A 20,884-nucleotide genomic window follows, 5' to 3' on the forward strand; every position below is an offset into this window, starting at 1 on the left:
TGCCCAGGTGGCCAAGAAGGCCAACAGCATCCTGGCCTGTGTCAGGAACAGTGTGGCCAGCAGGAGCAGGGCAGTGATGGTGCCTCTGTCCTGGGCACTGGTGAGGCCTCACCTCGAGTGCTGTGTTCAGTTCTGGGCCCCTCACCACAGGAAGGACATTAAAGTGCTGGAGTGTGTCCAGAGGAGAGCCATCAAGCTGGTGAGGGGTCTGGAGAACAAGTCCTATGAGGAGAGGCTGAGGTAACGGGGCATGTTTAGTTTGGAGAAGAGGAGGCTGAGGGGGGACCTCATTGCCCTCTACAGCTACCTGAAAGGAGGGTGTAGAGAGGTGGGTGTTGGCCTCTTCTCCCAAGGGAATAATGACAGGAGCAGAGGGAATGGTCTGAAGTTGGGGCAGGGGAGGTTTAGATTAGATATTAGGAAGAATGACTTTCCTGAGAGGGTGGTCAGGCACTGGAACAGCCTGCCCAGGGAGGTGGTGGAGTCACCATCCCTGGAGGTATTTAAGAAACGTGTAGACGTGGCACTTCAGGGCATGCTCTAGTGCCCGAGATTGTTGGTGTGTGTCTGTTTGTGGGTGGGTGAGGTGTGTGGTGTTTTGGGTTTTTTTTTTGTTTTGTTTTGTTTTGTTTGGGTTTTTTTTTTTTTTTTGTGGTTGGACTCGATGATCTCAAAGGTCCCTTCCAACCATGAAGATTCTGTGATTCTGATTCTGTCACTCTGTGATTTAACCCTCTAAGGGGGGCTGGGGCTGTGCTAGCTGCTGTTGGGTGGAAGAAGAGCCGGGGAGGCAGAGCTGGAGTAGCCCAGCAGCAGGGCTGTTTTGAATCTGTGTTCTTGGATGCCAGCCCTAGCTAGAGGAGGGGACATACTGGTTTAACGACAGGGGAACAGGAATGAAAATGAACTTTGGGCTCTTTGTGTTAAAACATGTCTCCCTAGCACTGACTGAACTAATCCTGCAGGACTTTTGAGTGCCCTTGTCCCAACAAGCAGGGTTTTCACGGCAGGTCTGGCTGGTCGGCAGTGCTGAATATGTCCTCGCTTTGCATGCAGCAGGCATGGGGAAAAGAGCCTGAGAAAAACAGTAGCTCCTGCTGCCAACTCTGTACGGCAGCTGACTTCTCAGATGTCAGACAGATCTGAAACATCAAAGGGGCTTCTCCTGAACTAGCTGGCCTTTTATTTCACATATCCTTTCGCTAATGCCCAGCAGATTATCTGTGCCTTGTTTTTGCTGCTGTGTTCTTGACCTGTGGCAACCCCCCTGCTTTGAACATGCTCCATGGTGGCAGAGAGGTGGCATTCACAGTGACTGTGCTGCTGCAGGTGGCTCCCAGTGGGTGGCAGTTGTTTCTCTCTGAATTTTCTTTTGTATCTGTATGTGTGCGTTCCTGGAAGTGCCTCCAAGCATGTGTCACCATCCCGCGCTTCAACCTGATCCTGAGCTATCGGTGAGCATCAGTTCAGCAGACACTGAGAGAAAACGGGTTTAGCCTCATTGCTGTGAATATGTATCGCTGTGAATGCAAGAGTTGGCTGTGCGTACACCTGGGGTAAGCTGCACCCCGAGACCACTGAGGACAATAATTTCCAGCTGCTTTCTGTCTTCCTTGAGCAGTCTTGTTGAAATACCGGGAAGTGCTGGTGGAAACAGATGTGAGAGGTGTTTCTAGGGAACGTGTTGCTGGTAACTTCTGGAGATAAACATGATTATGAGATGATGCAATGAAGGAAAGCTAGCACAGAGGAGAGAAAAAACCTGTTTTTAAGCACTGTTCTGCTGTTGCAAATGTGCTCTCATTGACCCCACCATGTTCTTGTTGAGAGGCAGCTGCACAGCGCTGCCATGCCCACAGATTGACTCTGCTTTCAGGGCTGCCTGCAGCCTTCTTTTTCCTGGGTCTGCTGTTCTGGTCCTGGACTTTTTCCAGCCAAAACCTCCCACCTGCATTGTATTCTGTTGCCAGTGATTCCCATATCATCTTATCATCTGCTGGAATAACTGGAATGCTGGAATAACACCTCATAAGCAATTCTTGAAATGTGCATAGAGCTTATCCTTAGAGCAGAGGACAGGGACTCACAAAGAATATGAGAACTACTAGATTAAAAGCAGTTCCTCTAGGAAATAAAGGGCAGAAAGCTTGTGTAATGTGTTGCTCGGACATTAGGAAACTCCGGTTTTGAGGAGAAGGGAGGAAGTAAAAGAGGTGGCCATGTGAGCCTGCTTGCCTTGGCATACTGGCCCAAACAGTGAGACTCAGCTTCAGTCTTTAAGAGTCAAGACATTAGAGGTCTGTTGCATTCACTAGCTATCGTGTCACGTCAGCCAGTCGTGAAAGCCGGTGGCTTGAGGCTGTGCCTGTGAAAATAGGTGTCTGGTTCTCTCCACTGTCCTTTTGCAGCTTTCAACATCCGTGCAACCTATGTGTCAAGTCTTTCCTTTGTGATCTGAATTCATCCTGCCTTCATAGTCAGCCCACGGGGAGACTGTTCAGTACTGAGTCAAATTATCCCCCAAACCGACTTCCATCTACTTGGGACAGCCCAAGTTTCAACGTGCTTGCACAGGTTATCCTCTTTGCCAGCAAACTAGCTTTGCTGTTTGAGCGCTGCACTCGCTAAGTGGCACTCAATTAGCATTTTCACTCCTGCTTCATCAATTTGTTGCTTCCTGCGTGGTCTGTCCCTTTCCCTTTCCCATCTCTAATGGGCTGCCCTGGAAGGCTGAAGTGCCACTGTTAATATGCTCATGTGCTACATGGAGGAGCACTGGAGCTGACAGAATGAATAATTCTGTTGGGCATGGATACCATTCAAAGTACTCTTTGCCTCCTTCGTCTCCCAGGCACCTATTGACTATCATCCCTGTACTAGTCTTAAAAGAGTCAGGGCACCTGCTATACCGGTACAAGTGAATCAAGCCCTCTAGTTCACTCTCTGTATATTTTTTTTTCCAGTTTTCTCAAACCACAGTGAGTTTTCCTGATTGAAAGTTAGGTTTTAATGCTGGACTTAATCCTTAAATAGTGAGGCTGAACATTTATATAGGGTCTTAGTTTCAGAAAGGATGGTCAGGAGCTCTACTGACAGCAAAACCATGATGATTGTTGTTAGCAAGCATACAAATAACAATTGATTATAGTTACCCCAGATTTGCCGTCTCAGAAAGAATCTGGGAGCCACTGGATGAGACACAGAAATACCAGGCAAAGCTGTACTTGTAAGAGATATGCATAAACTGTATGAAAGGTAGCCTGTTCTATATAGGGGTAGCTTTGCCTAGGCTATGAAATATTTCTGAAACAAAATTGGAGCAATCCAGTTAGGTCATGCAATGAGATATGTGATTTATGAGGGTAAAACCAACTCAACATCATCTTAATGACACACTATTAAATACACATTACTAAATTTGATATCTCCAGGAGCACACTGCCTGAGAGACAGCGTTCCTATCTAATTAAGTGGTTTCTACTCATTTTCAAAAAAAATTGCGCAGCCATAGAAAAAGAGTAGAAGCACTGTTTTGGAAGGTTACTCTTCTGGCTACAGGTAAAGGTTACAATTTACAGAAGCATCACTTTTGCACACCAGCTTTGTTTTGACCACCAGTGCAAAGAATGATTGATGTTTTAAGCTAATAGACCATATATAAGCAATGGCAGCCAAACAGCCAACGTATGTTCGCTTCTGTTTCCCCTGCTGCAGGTGAACTAACCTCCGATTGCAGCATGGGTGGTGGCAATATCTTAAACAATCACTGCTAATGTAATGCCAACTCCAGGGACTGATACCATAGCTAAACACAAGCGCAGAGGTAGTTAAACCTCCTGTAGCAAGGAAGGGAAATAGTGTAATACTTCCTGTACTTCATCTACCTGAGTTACCTAGATGACCTTTCCAATGCTAATTAAGCTGAGTGTGTGATATGAATAATTCTTGAACACACAAAAAAGCAGTAAACATACATACAGAGTTCCGAAAGCTTAAATTGCTTTTCCTGATGCCAAGAACGCCTGTCCCCTAAGGTAAATGCCACCAAACGATGCTGGGTTCCTGTCAAAGTGGCAGCTGATGGCCATTCTGGGAGTATGACTACTGATAGCTTAGCATCTTTTTCTGCAGGATTCAGGCAGCAGTTCAAGTTGGCCTCTTTCAGCAGAGCTCATTCCAGGGACTGAGGGGTGGAAAATCCCTTGCATATAACATACCCTTGACACCCCAAACTTCTATCTCTTCTTGAAAATTGGAAGGTTTCCTGTGCCTCAGTTTCTACATACAAGGAGATAGCTCTTTCCTGTGCTTCTAAGGTTTTGCCCCAAAGACCACAAAGTTCTTCTATGCTATTTTGATGGGAATCACATGAGAACATGGCATAGATATTTTGCTTATACTTGTGGTTTATGATTTCTGTCCTTTTCTTGAACAAAAACCAGCAAGAGGAATGAGCAAGTGGCTTATTGGTACTGGAAGTTGCTTTTCTATGCTTGTGACCTTGTAAAATCCATGGGGTGTTGCAGCGTTCTGCATCCAAGCAGTGTGATATCTGGTGATACTCCAGGCGATACCTGGAGTGCAGGGGAATTTGTGAGGAACGTCACAGCATCCTAGAAAGCATTCTTGAACTTGCCAAGAGCACCTGTTCTGTTACAGTCAACTGAAGTTTCTAGGAATGATATAATCATGTGAAGGGAGACCAGGGTTAAATTACCAAGTCAATAGACATCATTTGGAGGAATGCAGCTCTGAAGTGAAAACAGATAGCAGTACCAGGGTGAACCAGAGTTCATTTGAATTACAGGGCACTATGCATGAAATTACCTATGCTTTATGGAGAGCAGTTGAATGGCTGAGCAGCCAGCGAGCCCCTGTAGAAGTGAGGTGGGCAGAAGGTTATGTGCGGGTGTCCAAAGCAGGACAATAGGTTATTAGTCTCTATGGGCAAACTGTCATACAGACTGAGTTGCTGGGCTGGGTCCCGGAGAGACATACAGGAAAGAGGAGCACTGCTTCCTGCAGCAGAATGGGCTTGCATCTTCTACTGAAGTACAAATACCACATCAGTGTCCTAAAGTGCTCCATTAGGAGGAAGGGGTGTCTTGGTAAAAAGGTGCTGTAGTGGTGGAATTAGCATGATGCTACTGGAGGAGGTATGCAGGTCGTGTAAATACTGTTGGTATCAGTGGAACTTCATCCACCTCTTGTTTATCATCAGCAAACAAACTCACTCCATCTATGTTCTGTCTTCATCCCCTTCTCTCTGATCACGCACGGAGAGTCAAACAGCTTGATCTATGCCACCATATTCTGTGACTGCTGAGGGGGAGGCAGTTTGTCTCTCATTAGTATTCTGCTGTTTGGAAATATGAAGTGGAGAAGGGAATTGAATTTAAATGCAATGTTTTGGGGTCACATTCTCTGATGGTGCAAATCAGCGTAGCCTCAATGAATTCAATTAGTGATGCTGACCCTGGACTTACAAACATTGGTAAGTGTCTTGCTATGAGTACTATACAGAAGATTTAAAAAGAGCAATTTACACATACACGCACCCCAGTTTTTCATAGACAGTATTCAAAAAAAGGCTAAAAATGTTGCCAGTCTTTGGGTCAAAGTTCTTGAACCAAATATCAGATCCACTGAGTGCTCCTGTTGGCCTGCATCTCAGAGCAACCCTCACTGTGTGCACTAGAATGTCGTGTTCAAAGGACTATTTTCACATTAAAAATCCCCTTGAGTTAGATTAACGGATGACAAATAAACTGCTGCAAGTTCTCATGAGAATCTTACAGGATATACCAGTGTGAGGTCATACAAGGACCCTCATTTTTTCTTAAGGGGAAATTCTGTCACCTTCTATGCATAGAGGATTGCAACAGAAGGGTCCGTATGGATTCACAAAGGAAATGCTATCTGTGCATTTGAGACGGCAATACCAGACAGGATTCCCTGTCAGTATAAGCATGTGAATGTCCTCTGCAAGTGCCAGAAGGTCTTAGTGTCCAGTCTTTTCTTTTTTTTTTTTTTTTTTTTTTTTTGTGACTTAATTTTAGTTTTTGAGTACAGCAGGTCTCTTCCCGGTCACTGATAGTCAGAAACCCAGGAAGATCGGATGTGATTTACAGTCATTTCCTCATAAAAATTTGAGGGCCAGCACAGTCAGAGTCAAAGACTGAAGTAATAGCAGCTTTCACGGTAACAATTTCTAGATCCTCATTCCTAGGTCATTAGAGTAGCTTCAGGTAAATTATGATAGAAAAAAGTTCTAGACCAACTAAGCCAAGTGCTAGAAATCCCAGAATGGCAAAAGGTCTGACAGCAAAGAAAGTAGTAATTTCTATGCCAACTTTCTCCCAAACATGCCCCTAAAAAGCTAAAGCAGGAAAGATAAGAAATGACTGGTCGTCATTCTGCCCTTACTTAGAGCATCCTTATCTGAATTTAATACTTGACCACAACAGCAAATATCAACATGAACAATGGCAAACAGCAGCTGTAGCTTAGATATTCAGGTCTATATCTCAGGAGAAAGCTTCCTGCGGGGTTAAACAAGCCTTTATCCTTCATCTTCCCAGTTCCCTGTTATATAATAGCAGTAAAAGAAGCATATCCTCCTGCCTTGTGATTTTTAGACTGGACATTAAGAAGCATTTCTTTACCAAGAGAGTGGTCGAACACTGGAACAGGCTGCCTAGAGAGGTGGTCGATACCCCAGGCCTGACAGTGTTTAAGAGGCATTTGGTTGGACAATGCCCTTAATAACATGCTCTAACTCGGTCAGTCTTGAAGAGGTCAAGCAGTTGGACAAGATGATCACTGTAGGTCCCTTCCAAGTGAAATTATTCTATTCTATTCTATTCTATTCTATTCTATTCTATTCTATTCTATTCCATTCCATTCCATTCTTGCTGTCATTGTCTCCTCTCTGAATCTGGATAGTGGGGGAAAAGGGAATGAGAGTCCCACCGGGCACGGCTGTTCATTGAGACTATGGGTAGCAGATTTCAAGTGAAGCAGATGCCAGAGCAGTCCACACATCCCAGGCTGTTAAAGAAGTGCAGCTCAGGAGTGAAGCGCATTAACAGCACTGCAGAGGCTGCATACCCAGCACCTGCCTGCTTTGAACCTGGCTTGAATCAAATACGTGAGCCTGTGAATGCTCGCAAGTTGTAAATCTAGTGTTTAGTTTTGAAAGCCCTGTAGGACTTGCTTTTCTTCTCTCCCCCTGCCCCGTGCCTTTACCCCCACCCCACGTCAAGCTTTTTGCCTCAGTGACTCTGCTCTGTGGGCTGGGAGCAGGGTGCTGGGAGCAGGATGCTGAATCTCTGCTACCCACTCTGCTCCCAGATGGGAACAGAAAGGGTGCCATTGTGGCAGGAGTACCATTGTTGCCCTTTGCAGGCTTCCACTTCCACAAAAAGGCATAAGCTGGGTTTGCATGCAGGGAATCTCTGTGTTTTACGTGCCTGTTTTGTTCAATAACTGTACCTCTTCCGAGTGTGTGTGCTGAACAGAAAGCTGGTAGAAGCAGAATCTCAACTTAAGAAGAATTGTTCCTTAGTTATATCCATAAGCTAAGAAATTGAAATGCAGGGGAAAAGTGAAACTTATCATTATTTCAAGTGTACGTATGTTTTACTGCATAGAATCCTGTTATTAAATAACACTATGTACATAAAAAGAGTGAGTGCATTTGCATGCGTGTCTGCTTTTCCCACCAATCCCACTGTATTTCTCTTGTTAGGCAGGTGAATGATCATACTTCGCACTATTTTTTCAGTACATAATGATGCTCCTGGAAGACTTGATGCTTTGCATAACTACAATTTGATGTGGCCGTTTCTTTTCATATAGAAGGCAGAGGTTGCTTGTGTTTTTAAGGCAGTAGCTATGCTGCCTCTATTATTTTCCCCATAATTTGCTAAGCTAGGGTTATAAGCATTTGGTGATTTCCTGGCTTGCAGTATTTAAGCACTGGCTACATTTCTATTCCAGAACATGGGTAGCTCCTGCACGCCCCTTGTTCATTTGCAGACTTTCCTTCCTGCTCGTTGACAGGTGGCTTTTCACTCCAGTCAAGGTCTGAGAATTTCCAAGTGTGCTGATTCCACTGGAAGTCCTGTTCAGCACTGCACCACTCTCACTGTGATTTTCTTTTCCTTATATCTAGTCAGCATATACCCTGCTGCAACTTCTGAACAACCAACACAGATTAAGCAGAATATTTTGACTAGGGTTTCATGACTCAGAAGTACCTCCATGGCTGTGCTGGAAAAATTTCATTTTGCAAAGTCTGAAATACTTTATTTGGATCTTTTCTAATGTGTTAAATACTTTAAAATGAAGCTAATTTTAAATAAAATTTGAAGCTCACAGTCATCCTAAAATTAGGGAAACAACATTTTCACTTTTTCACTTGAGCAAATGTTGTTCTAACAATTTCTGAGGATTTTTCCATAAAAATATCAAAGCCAACCTTTTACTTTTTACATTTTGGTATTTCAGTGTGTTGGGGTTTTTTTCAAAAAAGATGTTCAGTCAAAACATATCCCACTGTACCGGTTCAGCAGCCTGTGGAAATGTCCGCACCATCAGGTACAGGTAATTCTAAGGCTAAGTGTGCACTGGTGAGACACGGTCCAAACTGGTGAGCTTTGATCCAAACCTGTTAGTGAAGGTTCAGGCTCCCCAGGAAAACCTGCTGAGATAGAGATAGCTCTCTCTTCATTCATATTTACGGTCTAGATTCATTTTGTGTAACTACGAACTCTTAAGTAGGTTAACGACTCCTTGCTCCTCTGTTGCCTCTGAGGAGAGAGAAGCATCTACAAAGGGCATCTCAGACCTTGTCTGAGCTGGTTTCCCACCAGAGGTGTCTTGCCTCCCTGTGATAACTACCCAAGAATCTCAGCTTGATCCAGCTGCTCATTTAAATGCTTTACAGAGGTGGCAAAAATCCATTGCAGCAAACGAAGGCTCAAATTGCCCAAAAGGAAGTCCCTTTGGCCTATTGCAGGTATTTTCGTCATCTGTGTTAAGATACTAATTTAGAAGCCGTTCGTAAAATGGACATTACAGACTTGGTTTGTTATACAGAGACTGAGGAATGAGGGGACGTCTCCAGAGTACACATGCTTAAGCTAGTAGTCTCCAGCAAGACAGCAGGAAGACCTTTCCTCCTAGAGAAGGTGGACAGAAGCAGAGAAGGTGATACTTGTACATCTTTCAGTGGTGGTTTGAGCTCGTTTTTCTAAAGGGTATTGGTGTGAATACCCATTTTCTGTGAGAAGGCTTTCCCAAAGTGCTAAAGCAAGCTCGTTGCAGAGCTAGTGGTGAAAATGAAAATTGGGATGGCAGGTTTCATTCCCAGCCCTGCTTGCTGGAATGTTATCACCTCCCTTTCATTCGATGCTCCCCATGTTTTTTCAGTGCAGAGTAGCCGGGGAACACTTTGACAGTGAGTCACACTGAGGTATTCTGCCTTCATCACTAGAAGGCTTTGTTTTGCTTTTTATTAATTACAGGAGATGAGTGACTGTTAAAAATGCAACAGTATGGCACTGGCGTCCTGTGAAACATATGGGCCCGGGAGAAAGGTCTGACCTGAGCCTCAGCTGGTGTCCCCTGACGTCAGACCAACTACACCTGTTTAGAGCCGCTGAGGGAGCCAGTCTCTTGTGTGCAAAGCTAAGCTCTTTGCCAAAGGGCAGCCTGGGCTAGGCTGAAGGACTTGTTTTAGGATGACAGAATGGATGTTTCTCTACTTCTCACCTTTTTTTTTTTTTTTTTTTTTGCAATGTTTGCATCAGCTTGCTGATGTAATCTTGAGAAAGGAAGCCTTCCCTGATGACCCCAGTGGTGCGTGTGTTCTTTAGCAACCCCAGAAAGGGAATGCTGGCTCCCTATGGTGAGAATATCCTGGAGTTAGAAGCTGATTAGCTTCCCAGGGTCACTGAGTCCTCTGGCTCTTCTGCATTGTCAGAACAAGTAAATACACAACTGTGCCAGGGACACCGAGCCTTAGACGGTCTCTGTTCCCTAGAGTTACTGCACCAAATCTACAGCTGGGTGAAGGCAGCATAATTCTGCTTTGCTGCATTCTCCTGTTTGAAGCTTCAGCCCTGAGGATTTGTTTATCAGCTCTTCAATATGCCAATATGCCATATTTCAATATGAAAATTCAGCGTGTTACAATGCTAACTGGAATGACGTTTAATTTTAGAAGACACCTCCTTTCTGTGTGTAGGAAGATGGGATTTGCTATGCGCTGAAGTGCACAATGAGGCTGTTATCGAACATCCCCATGCTGGTGTGAATTAGAAGCAGCACAGTTTTAAAATCAGCAAAGCTGCACCCACTTAAAACTAGTCTGCTTTCAAAGTCTTTTGCAGGGGCATTTTGCGCTCAAGTGACCGAGTAAGTGCTGAGGGTCATCTTTTTCTCCGGAGCCACATCAGTTTATATCTGCTGAGAACCTGATTTTGAATTCTACCAAGCGTGTCAGACTTGCCGTGCTGTTCTGCAGTAAATGCCTAAAGGCTCGTACGGTGCCTGGAGCAATGCGTAATAACAGGACTTAGATACACCCGTGACCAAGCAGAAAAGGTCACCCCTGGGGAAGGACTGTGAGGGAAGTCATTCGCAGGGAGAAGGAGGACTTCTTGGATCGCTGCTTAGGGGAGGGAGGGAAAGGAAGGGAAGAACGGCCCATGAAGCTCCCCATTACAGGAGCTGTGCAAGAACTAGTGCAGAGGAGGATGAGTCACCTTCAGGCTTTGGCTTGGGTGGCAAGGGAGGCGCTTCCACCTCCCAAACTCCCCCTCCTTTTTGCTTTATCACTGCTTTTCTGCTCTCAGACTCTGCTGTGATCCCTGATTCTCTGTTCGGGGGTGGTGGGGGGGGTGGTGGGGAGGGATGGTGGTAGTGGCACACACGTGGGAAGAGCAGAGCAGGGAAGCACAGCACCTGCTGTGGACGTCTCAAAGTTGTGCCTTTTTGCTGTTGTCTGTTAGAGGACTGGCCTAGGGGCTGTGGGTAGGTCTGACTCTCCCATGTTTTATGTAGTCATTCACACCCACAGAAGTGGGGGAGGAAGCACCAGCAAGTCAAAGCTTCTCCATTTCTTTACTTTGCTTGCTTTGCTTTAGGCTCCACAGAGGGAAATCACTGCACAAAGCCCTAAGCAGAGACCTTCAGACCTGCGTATTTTCGGTACTGCTGTTGATATACAAGACTGGAGGGAGCGAAAGGGACATTTTGCCTGACTTGAACTATCTAATACTTAGGCATTAAGTCTGAGTTAATTGTCTAGGCTCTTTCTTTCGTTAGTAAAAAAGCTAGGCACTGCTAGTGGGTGATTCATGCCGCTCTATGGTAGATCTGACAGATAGGCACGGTGACTCACCTCCTAATAACCCTAGTATGCCTCCACTGGCTGTGGGTTTGCTGAAGACATCTAGCTTCCAGGTGGGTAAACTCAGGTGAGATGAATCTTACCTCAGGAATCAATTTTTGCTGCCATCTCTCACCTTTCTCTGCAAACATTTCCAGTGAAACATGTGCGGTGACTTGTGAAGAAATATTACAGAACCACAGAAGATATGGAGCTGAAATATGCTCTTCAATATGAAGCAGGTGCTCTGAAATGAATATTGTGAAATGTCAGTGGCTCTACCCATGTACCTACAGCCAGCTTGTAAGGGAGTAACCGTCAGACAGAGTGGCAGCCTGGAGAACGTCAGCAGCAGAAAACCACCACTCCGAGAGCTCATTTTGTTTTCACCAACAAAGATTCAGTTAGAAACTGAGATCTCAGTGGTTCTTCTGAAATCCACAGAAAAAAATTATTTATACCCGAGGATAATTTTTCCCTATCAGAGCAAAGCAGAGTGATCAAATGGCTAAATCAACATGAAAAAAAAATAACCCACCCAAACACTGTAAAGAGCTCTATTGTTTTGGAGATACCCATCTCTTATGACTATTTTAGAAGAAAAGAATATTTCTCTAATAGCATTAAGTATAGCCTTCATGCATTGGCAAGGTACTTTTTTCAGACTACCAACAACAGCGAAGATGTCAGACGTGCTGTATCTTCAGTACAAATGCACAAATATACTAGATGTGAAGATTTATTCCTAAATTTCTATTTATTCCTAACTTGAAATTAGCTGGCTGGATGTCTGTGCAGTAGGTTCCAATCTGAGCAATATTACACAAGGGATCAGTCCATGAGTTTTAAAGAGAGCTGAGGAAAGTTTCTCATGTGCATAAATAGTGTCCGATTAGATTATTAAGGGTCCTCGCTTATGATCATTTTAAACCACTCAATAGTTGCTTATTTGAACTTGTTCTGTCATTGGCAGAGAGTTGTCTTTGGAAGTTGAAATTAAATATGTAGAAACTTCTTTAAAAACATTATGCAAATTTGTACCCACAGTACTGCTGTGCCACTGACAGATAATGTGGATTTTGCCAAATGCACGGCACATTACAGGCCTCTAGTGGTAGAAATAAAAAGATATATATATTAGGTTCTATCCCTGTTCCTGATGGTTGTTACTGCAGTCTTAAAAAATTGCATAATGCTTTCTGTTTATAGATTTGGCCTGCTAGTTTGCTCACTTGTGGGAAATCGAAATTCTGCAGAGGTCAGGGGTGTCAGTGACAATTTTCTGTTAATCCGAAAACCACAATAAGAAAGTAAACTAGGTTAAAAAGAAAAGAGAAAAGTACACGGTGTATAGTCCTACTCTTGCTCAATTTCAAGGGCTCTTTGCAGTAGCCAGACTAGGTAGAATGCATCCCTCCCGGTGAGCCTGGCAGGTTACAACCATGCCCCACCATATATGCTGTGGCACAAGCCTTAGCACTTCTTTTTCTGCCAGGTCTGTGCATGCACAGGGCCCTGCCAGTGCATCTCGAAGCCTGGCCATTGCCTGGCTGGTATTATCTCCCTGACAAATTCAAGGTGTTAGCTGTCCAGCAGCGTCCTCCTTTTAATCCTTGTAAAGGAGCATACCATCCTGCCAGTCTGATCTGGCAGCATTTAACACTTTATTTGCCCAGCACAAATGCATTTGTCTTGCACAAAGTACGAGACAGTGGCGAATCAACTTCCAGAAGGTTCTTCGGTGGCTTCTCTTGGTTTTTTTGAGAATTACAAATTTTCACTAATATTGAGAATAGTACCTTCAAATGCAGCTTCATTTCTGAGATAAACATGGTGCGAATTTATACTTCCCAAGGATGGACTTTTGTCCTGTTTCCACTGCCTTCTTTCTTCTCAATCTTGTGTTCAAAAGGGGCTGAGAACTGCAGGCGAAGAGCGGAGAGAGAGATGATTTGGAGGATGTGAAGTTAACGATTCCTTTGTTTTGGAGAGTATTAAGTGGAAAGTGATAATGAAACCCAAAGAAGATTGGGAGCGTGGGGGGAAATGATGTCTGCTTGGTAGAACAGAGATAGGAATACCTGCATATATTAAACACTGATGGTAACAAGGCCAGTGGTTGTTATACAGTGTCTCTAAATGGAAGGATCTCAAAATACTCCATAAATGTCAGTGAGCGAGTAAGGCTTGAGGAGGTTGCCTGTAAAGAAGTTATCCCTGTTTCATAGGAGTGATACCAGAGAAAGAGCAAAAGTAAACACAGCCCTGGTCACACAGGAATAACTCAGAGCTGTGGGCTGTAGTGAACTGGACTGACATGGTACAATCAGGATCTAGGGTCTCCAAATGCTGGTGCATGCCTCAATCTCAGCATTTTACTACATTTTTAAGGGAGTTAATGGTTTATTAAATATTGTTGGTAGGAGTACTATATGTAAAAAAAGTGAAGAGTGTCAGAAGAGATTCAAATTAGATAAACTATTCCACTCTTTTTTCCACTTAGGTGTTCTTTATTGGACAATGGGATTCATCACTGGTCACTGCATTTTAGTGAAGTGGGAAAATTTGAGAGGCTTCAGAAGAGAACAGCTGAAATGCTATATATTTGGGGAATAAAGAGCTGGGGAGGAAAGCTTAAGCAGACTGGAAAAGGTCATTCTGGAAGACAGGTGACTGAGGGGATGTGTAAGCAAAATCTCTGTGTGACCACAGGCTATGGAAGAAGTGGTGGCAGAAGAGGGTGAAATTCTGTTGAGGTAGGCATTCAAGTCAGAACATCATATTTGGAAATGAATACGTTACTGTAAGATGCATGCTCTTGTGCTTAAATTTCTTCAGATCCTCTTATCTCTGCTTATCAGGCAGAGGAGGAAGTATCTGTGTTGTTGAAGTTTGTCAGGTAAAGTAAAAAAGAACCTGCTCATCCTTTCATGCCCTCATTTATTGCTTTCTTTTGATTTTCCTTGTTACACTCCTCTATCCTGTCCAGGGGATGTGTGAGTTGTACCACGTTGGTACAGACAGCACCCACATTTCTCAAACTTTCCCACTCATGACCCACAGTGAAATTCTAGTGACCTGCAGGCACGAGCTGGGAAAAAAAATTGCTCTTTGTGTTACCTGTTTGTTGCTATGTTTGAAGACAAGTTCAATGTCTTCAGTTCCTGTCCAGTGAGATGAAATCCGGTGACCTAGAGGAACTCATACCCAGTTCAGGAAATTCTGTGGAAAAAGGGATAAGTCCTACCACACTATTAAGTAGTACCTGGTTATGATAAAAAGCTTCCTTCACTTAGCCCAATAGCCCTGGGCATCCTGCCGTTATTGCTGAGCCAACTTTCACTGACTTTTTAAAGAGATTGTTTTTGCAGCAGATCCAGCTGCTTAATGTTCCCAAGTACAGAAGAACTGTCACGGCTGAGGCATGAATGAAGGCTCATGGCTACGTGGCAAAAAAAAGATAAAAATGTTCAGCTAATAAAGTAACTGGCATCAGTCCCCAGTCCACAACTGAGCCCTGGCATCTATGGCTGACTTCCAAGTAGCTCACAGGGAATGAATGCTTGCCTGAGATCTACATGATATCTCTGATAATCCATTTAACTGGTGTATAAGGGACCCAACAGAATTGATTCCCTGATACCACTGAGGGGTGGGTTATTCTATTAATTTGGGACCACAAATGGTGTATCCTCTTTATGACTAATCAGTGCTTCCCATGGGGGTGGAAACCTTCCTGCCTTCCCTCCACTGCCGAGTGAATCCTCTTGCTGTATTGCCAGCTTCCCAGAATATGATTGCTAGCACTTAGATGTCACATTAGGCCCTTCACTCGTCACCTTTTACTGTGGCAGATGTTGTTTGGCTAAGATGTTCCTCCTGGGGAACAGGGCTGGGCGGATGAGGCTGTGAAATCCCAAAGCGAATCTATTCGTTAAGTGAGGTGGGAGGGACCTACTGATGAATTATGTGGAGGGCCATTATGGCACTGCACAAACCAGCCTGATGACTCCTTCTGCTGGAAACATGCCTTCACTATCAGAGTCCTAACTGCATACCTCTGGATATGCTTTTGCAGGGAGCAGCAGGAAACCTTTAAATATGTGCTTCTTCCTTACCTTAGTATACCTTACCTACCTTATACCTTAGTATAGAGGTGGAAGTATTAACCTGGGCCTCAGCATATTATTCTAGTTTGAGTGCACGGTCTCTTTAGTCTTAAGGAAGCCTGTGAGCCAGGTGAACATTTTTTGCAAAAACAGGTCCTTTTTTTTTCTCTCTGCTTTCTTTATATCATTAGTTTGGGATTACTAGCTATATGGTCATTATATAATGTTTTAATTGTCTAAATCTTCTCATGACAGAAAGGCTTCTCTGATATGCTAGGCATGAAGGGAACAAGTTGTACACCATCCATTTTTTTAACAAACAAATGAGACAGAGGTATGTGATCTGCATCCTCAGAAATAGTCTTTCTTTCCAATGTCAGCATCTGCTTTGTATTGCCTTGTATCTCCTGTGGCAGAGATCAGCATCTTCCTCTCAGGAGGGCAGTGTGTTGACTTCCAATTAGGAATATATGCTACCATTAAGAGTGTTTTTCCTATACGGGGGTATAGAAAATTGTCCCAAAACACTGGAGGGCAACAAGGACAAAACTGCAAGCCCGGGAGCCTGTACAACCCTGACTGGATCAGTTAAAAATTTCTTAGAGTAGTTAAAATAGGAAGGAAGGCTGAAGTATATTGCAGTTGGAGGTATACCGAGCTACCAAAGCAGGATTGCTAATCCTCATCGTCACTCAGGATTTGGCCGATAGCCTGTAGATATGACAAGACCTATGACTGTAGGCTAGCTTAACTTTCCCTACTATGTAATGCTATTGCAGGGGAATGGAAAGCAGTAGGTTTCCCATTGCTGCATTCTGCTGCAGGAGGAGAGAGAATTCCTGCGTGTTACTCTGGCTAATTTGTTGTCACCTTTATGAGGACTGGACTAGCCAGCAGCAACAGTGACATTAATGATGCTTTCCATGAACATATTGCCTTTTATCTGAAGATCTCCAAGCATATGTAAACAGTAATTAAGCTTCAGAGCACCTCAGGGAGTCACAAAGGATTCACACCACTTTTACGATGCAGCTCTACAGCTGTTTGACTGCGTATGGCCTTGCTAGTTATTGATGGATTCACCGCTAGCCTAAGGAGTCTACCAGAACTGGAGTCACAACTGCATACTTTTTCTACAATAAATTTCTAAAAAAATCCTTTTTTTCTTTTCATTGCTGTGAGAGCAGTATATAGAATCCAGCCAAAGCCCTTTCCAGTAAGGAAGTTGCCACTTCTCCGGTTGGAAGGAAGGTATGTTGCCTCAATAAGGATTTCATGTCACTCTGCCATTTGTTATGAGTTATATTAACTCAAGGCGAAGTCTTCTATTTCACGTAGGCCATGCATAGACGGAGATTAAGGATGGGCAATAACAAAACTGATTCTTTTTTGCTATTGTAAATATAAGGCAATTTCAGGAAGGTGTCTGCTGTTTTCCAAACAGTAATTGCATTAGAAGGACAGAGATCAGAACATTATGTACTACCTATTGGCTACAAAATCCACCATTAGAAGTTGGAAAGTTGAATTGTTCCTTTTCTGGCTCCTATAAATATCTGCTCTATTTGGCTTCCAGAACACTGGGAGCAGATGTACCAGATCATTAAAGGAGGAAAGAGGATTTCGCATCCTCAATTTTTATTGCTACTATAAGTACTTTGGTAGTTACTGCATGAGGAATTGGACCCTGCAGAGCTTGCAATATGCATGCTAGACACGATCAAGTGCTTTGCAGACACGGGCAGGATAAAGGTAGCAGTAGGCAAAATGGAAATGGAAACTAAAGTGCTGAGAGTTAAGAAGACATCCTGGTTTGGCAGTTGCCTGTTGACCACCACGTGCCAGCAATTTGCAGGTATTATTGGAGTGAAAGATTTGAAGATGAAAAGGAGACAGTTGCCATACTGATTTCTGTGAGGAGGTTTCTCGATGTGTTGAGCTTAGAGCTGAAACAGAAAGGGATGAAAGCATGGTGGCATCACAGAGAGATTTAGTTAAGACTCATTTGATGTAGACATCTCTGCAGAGGGAAGATGATACAGGTATCTGCCAGGTGAACAACAAGAAGATGTCTTAGACTCTCAGAATCCCCATCAGGCTGACAGGTGTTGGTGTGGTAATACAGAACATCTGATTTCAAAACCAGAATACACATTATTTGTTTTTAATGCCTGTATTTCTTCTTTCCTGTAGTGGGAACCCCAGTCATTTGTAGGTTGTCTGCACAAAATCTGTGCACCATTTATATCTCTCATCAGCCTCTGAAGTAGCATCTAGTATGACTGGCATGTTTGATCAGCTAGGTGCACATAGTCGAGGAATATCAGAAGGCAGGGTACAGGCAGAAAAATTTAAAAAAATCTCTTCTCGAATGGCAGTGGGTGCTCAGTGGCAAGTACTATTATGTACTTTCCTTTCGAAAGGAACAGCTGGTCAGAATTAATTTCTCAATTCAGTGCTGTTGGTGGTTTTGTGTGGGAGTGAAATGGAAGAGGAAAATTCTCAAAAGAACAGAAACATTCAAGTATTACAAAGAGAGATGTTTATAAAGGTTTTGTATTCCCTTGATTTCGGATAGGAAAGCAAGAAACAGGGGTCATTATTCCAGATCAGACAGTGTGGTGGTGCAACCCCCTCCTCTCTTGGCCACTTGGTGCTTGGTGTGATTCCGCATCCCTGGGCCACATACCAACCTAGGAGAAGTCAGGCATGAATTGCAAAAGACAAAGGACCGGAGCGTTAAGGCACTCCCTTAACACTCCTGGCTCCTGCTTCCCCTATCGCTTAGAAACGGGAACGACAATCAATCACCCTCTGACAGCCCGGTACATCTGTACCTGGATCATGGCCCAACGAGAGGTGATACCAGAACTCCAAGGTCTAGTAAGCTGTGGACTTGCACAACTGGTGGAAAGTACCGGAATACCCCATCGTCCGAGTTGGGCTGGAGTGGAAAAATACCTGACAAAAGTCAATTATCTTGGACCCTATAAGTAGCAAGACCCTCTGAGCTCTTCTGGATCGCAGCGGGCTGTGACCAGCATCTCCCCAGAACTGGGACACCGCTCAGGCAGACACCTGGAGGATTAAAATGCCAGGGTGAGTCAACCCTCTCGAGTCTCGGTTATCGCCTGCTGAGGAATGCTGATGCATTGTGAATATTTACACCAAACTTGAAGAGGGAGATTTTTAACTGTAATCTAGCCTCTCTATGTACACATTAGGTCTTATGAGTGTGGATGTTTTTATACTTCACTGGATCCAAATATTTGACTGTGCACGTGTAAAAAGGGGCACCTATTGGCTAATTGGAGTTGTCTGCTGTGAAGGGACCTTTGGTCCTAGCAGTTAAAAACTCGTGTGTGTGTAACCCCTCAAGTGTTTGTATGTTTGTGCTCATATGTGTATGTATTGATTTGAGGTACCTTATAGTAAGTTAGTGTGAATCACATCACCAGCCACAGTCCAACTCTGAAACAATACTGACTCAAGACATGATGAATGGTCAGGAGATTTTGAGATGAAAGTCAAAGGTTTCTGAGTTCTCTAGGCCTAGAAGTTGTTTGAGAAATGCACTTTTGGAGACAGGGCTGCTTCAGGCTCCAACAACCAGCACTGATGCTTGGTCACAAAAGGACATAATGAGAGAAGATTCTTACCTCAAAGAACTGGTCAAGTAAGTAGGTAAGACTGACAAAAGGTGGATATAGAAGCAAAGAGGACTCAATTCACATGCTGATACGTAGGCATCTGGTGCCACTGGAGATGCCTTAAGATAGCTCTGATATCCATGTAGAGCTCACAGATATGGCACAGAACCTGCAGGAATCCTTTGCAGGAGCAGCAGGAGATCGGGTGAGATACCTTAGGGCACCCTGAATGTCAATAGGTTCCTATGTGTGGGCAGCTGAATCAGTCCTTAGAGATCTCCTAAGTATAATAGAAGCCAAATCAGATGTAGATACCTATATGTAAACACCTAAATTTAGGCGTCGTGTAAGATGATTGCCATCTGAAATCAGTTGTCCGAGGTCACAAAGATAATAGCCTCAGAGCCAGACGCAGAACTCGCACTCAAATGGATGGACAATGGCTGATATGGCTGTACACAAACTTCAGGTCACCTTCACCACACTCCTATGAGATAGGCAGGTTTTCCTTCTGTTTTTACAGATTTGGAAACTGAGGCACAGAGAAGCTGAATGACTTTTGTGAGACCACAGAGTATGCTTCATATATCATATGCAGAATAATTAAACTGAAAAGTCTCTGCTGGTAGAATTAAAATTCCTGGGTTTAAGACCATCATTTACGCAAGAGCTGCTGTAATCTTCCAGTCCTATGCATAGAGGCAGGCTGCTCGATACCTCTGCCAAAACCTTTCTTCCTGTAATCTGTGCTAAACCTTCCAAGGTCCGTGCAATTGGTTGCACGGTGTATAAGTGAGGCAATCAAAAAACAGAATTCCTGTGCCAGAAGGAGCCGCTTCTTCAACTGCTTCTCTGTGCATCTTAAGGGCTTCTGTTCGCTCTAAATAGATATGAGTTTGAACTTTTCATGCACAAGACCTTTGTGGACTAGACGCAAATATACTGAAAAATTTGGTTAGGTTTTCAGAGCTTTTTAATGATGGTTGATTGTCACCTGAAATCACTGTATTTCTCCAGAAACATATATAAGCTAGTAATTGCATATTAGCAAAACAGAGTCATTCAGTTGTTACTCTGTAGGAAATTCTATTGCTGTAAAAACAGCTATTATTATGTTACCCATTGTTGAGAGAATACTCATAAAAACAGCTGTTATTTATTTCTGTGGTTAGCAATTGAAAGTTGATGTGATTGTTAAATAGCGTGAAGTAAAGGAGAATACATAAACCTCCCTCAACAAATATGCTCATGAAGATGGCATTTCAGGAGTTCAGAGCTTTCTTTGGAGGACAGTCTTGCCAAGGAGCAAGGTAGTGCTTCGTCTGCTCATAGTATTGACAATCTGATCCTGTCCTTGAACTTATTATTTAGGCACACTCACCCTAGGAGGTATGTTATTCTGTAAATGTAGACATTGTTTAGCAGGGGTGCAGCTATAGATATGAGCTGAAAGAGAGATTTGGGGTTTTTCACCTTCCCTCCTGTGTTGTGGCATCCGCAGCTCCGACATTTACATCTTATTGAAGCTTTTCTCCAGATCCAGGACCCTCCATGCTAGATGAAGCTGGTCACAAAAGTGCCACCTGAGATGCATGCTGCAAACTTGTGGCGTACATCTTCCTTTGGACTTCATTCCTGCTCAGGCGGCATAAGTTTCATACATAACTTACAAGTAATTTAAAATATCTGCATATCTATAAAACACTCCTATGAATATCTGCACGCAT

Source organism: Numenius arquata, chromosome 1 (assembly GCF_964106895.1).
Source record: "Numenius arquata chromosome 1, bNumArq3.hap1.1, whole genome shotgun sequence".
Taxonomy (NCBI): domain Eukaryota; kingdom Metazoa; phylum Chordata; class Aves; order Charadriiformes; family Scolopacidae; genus Numenius; species Numenius arquata.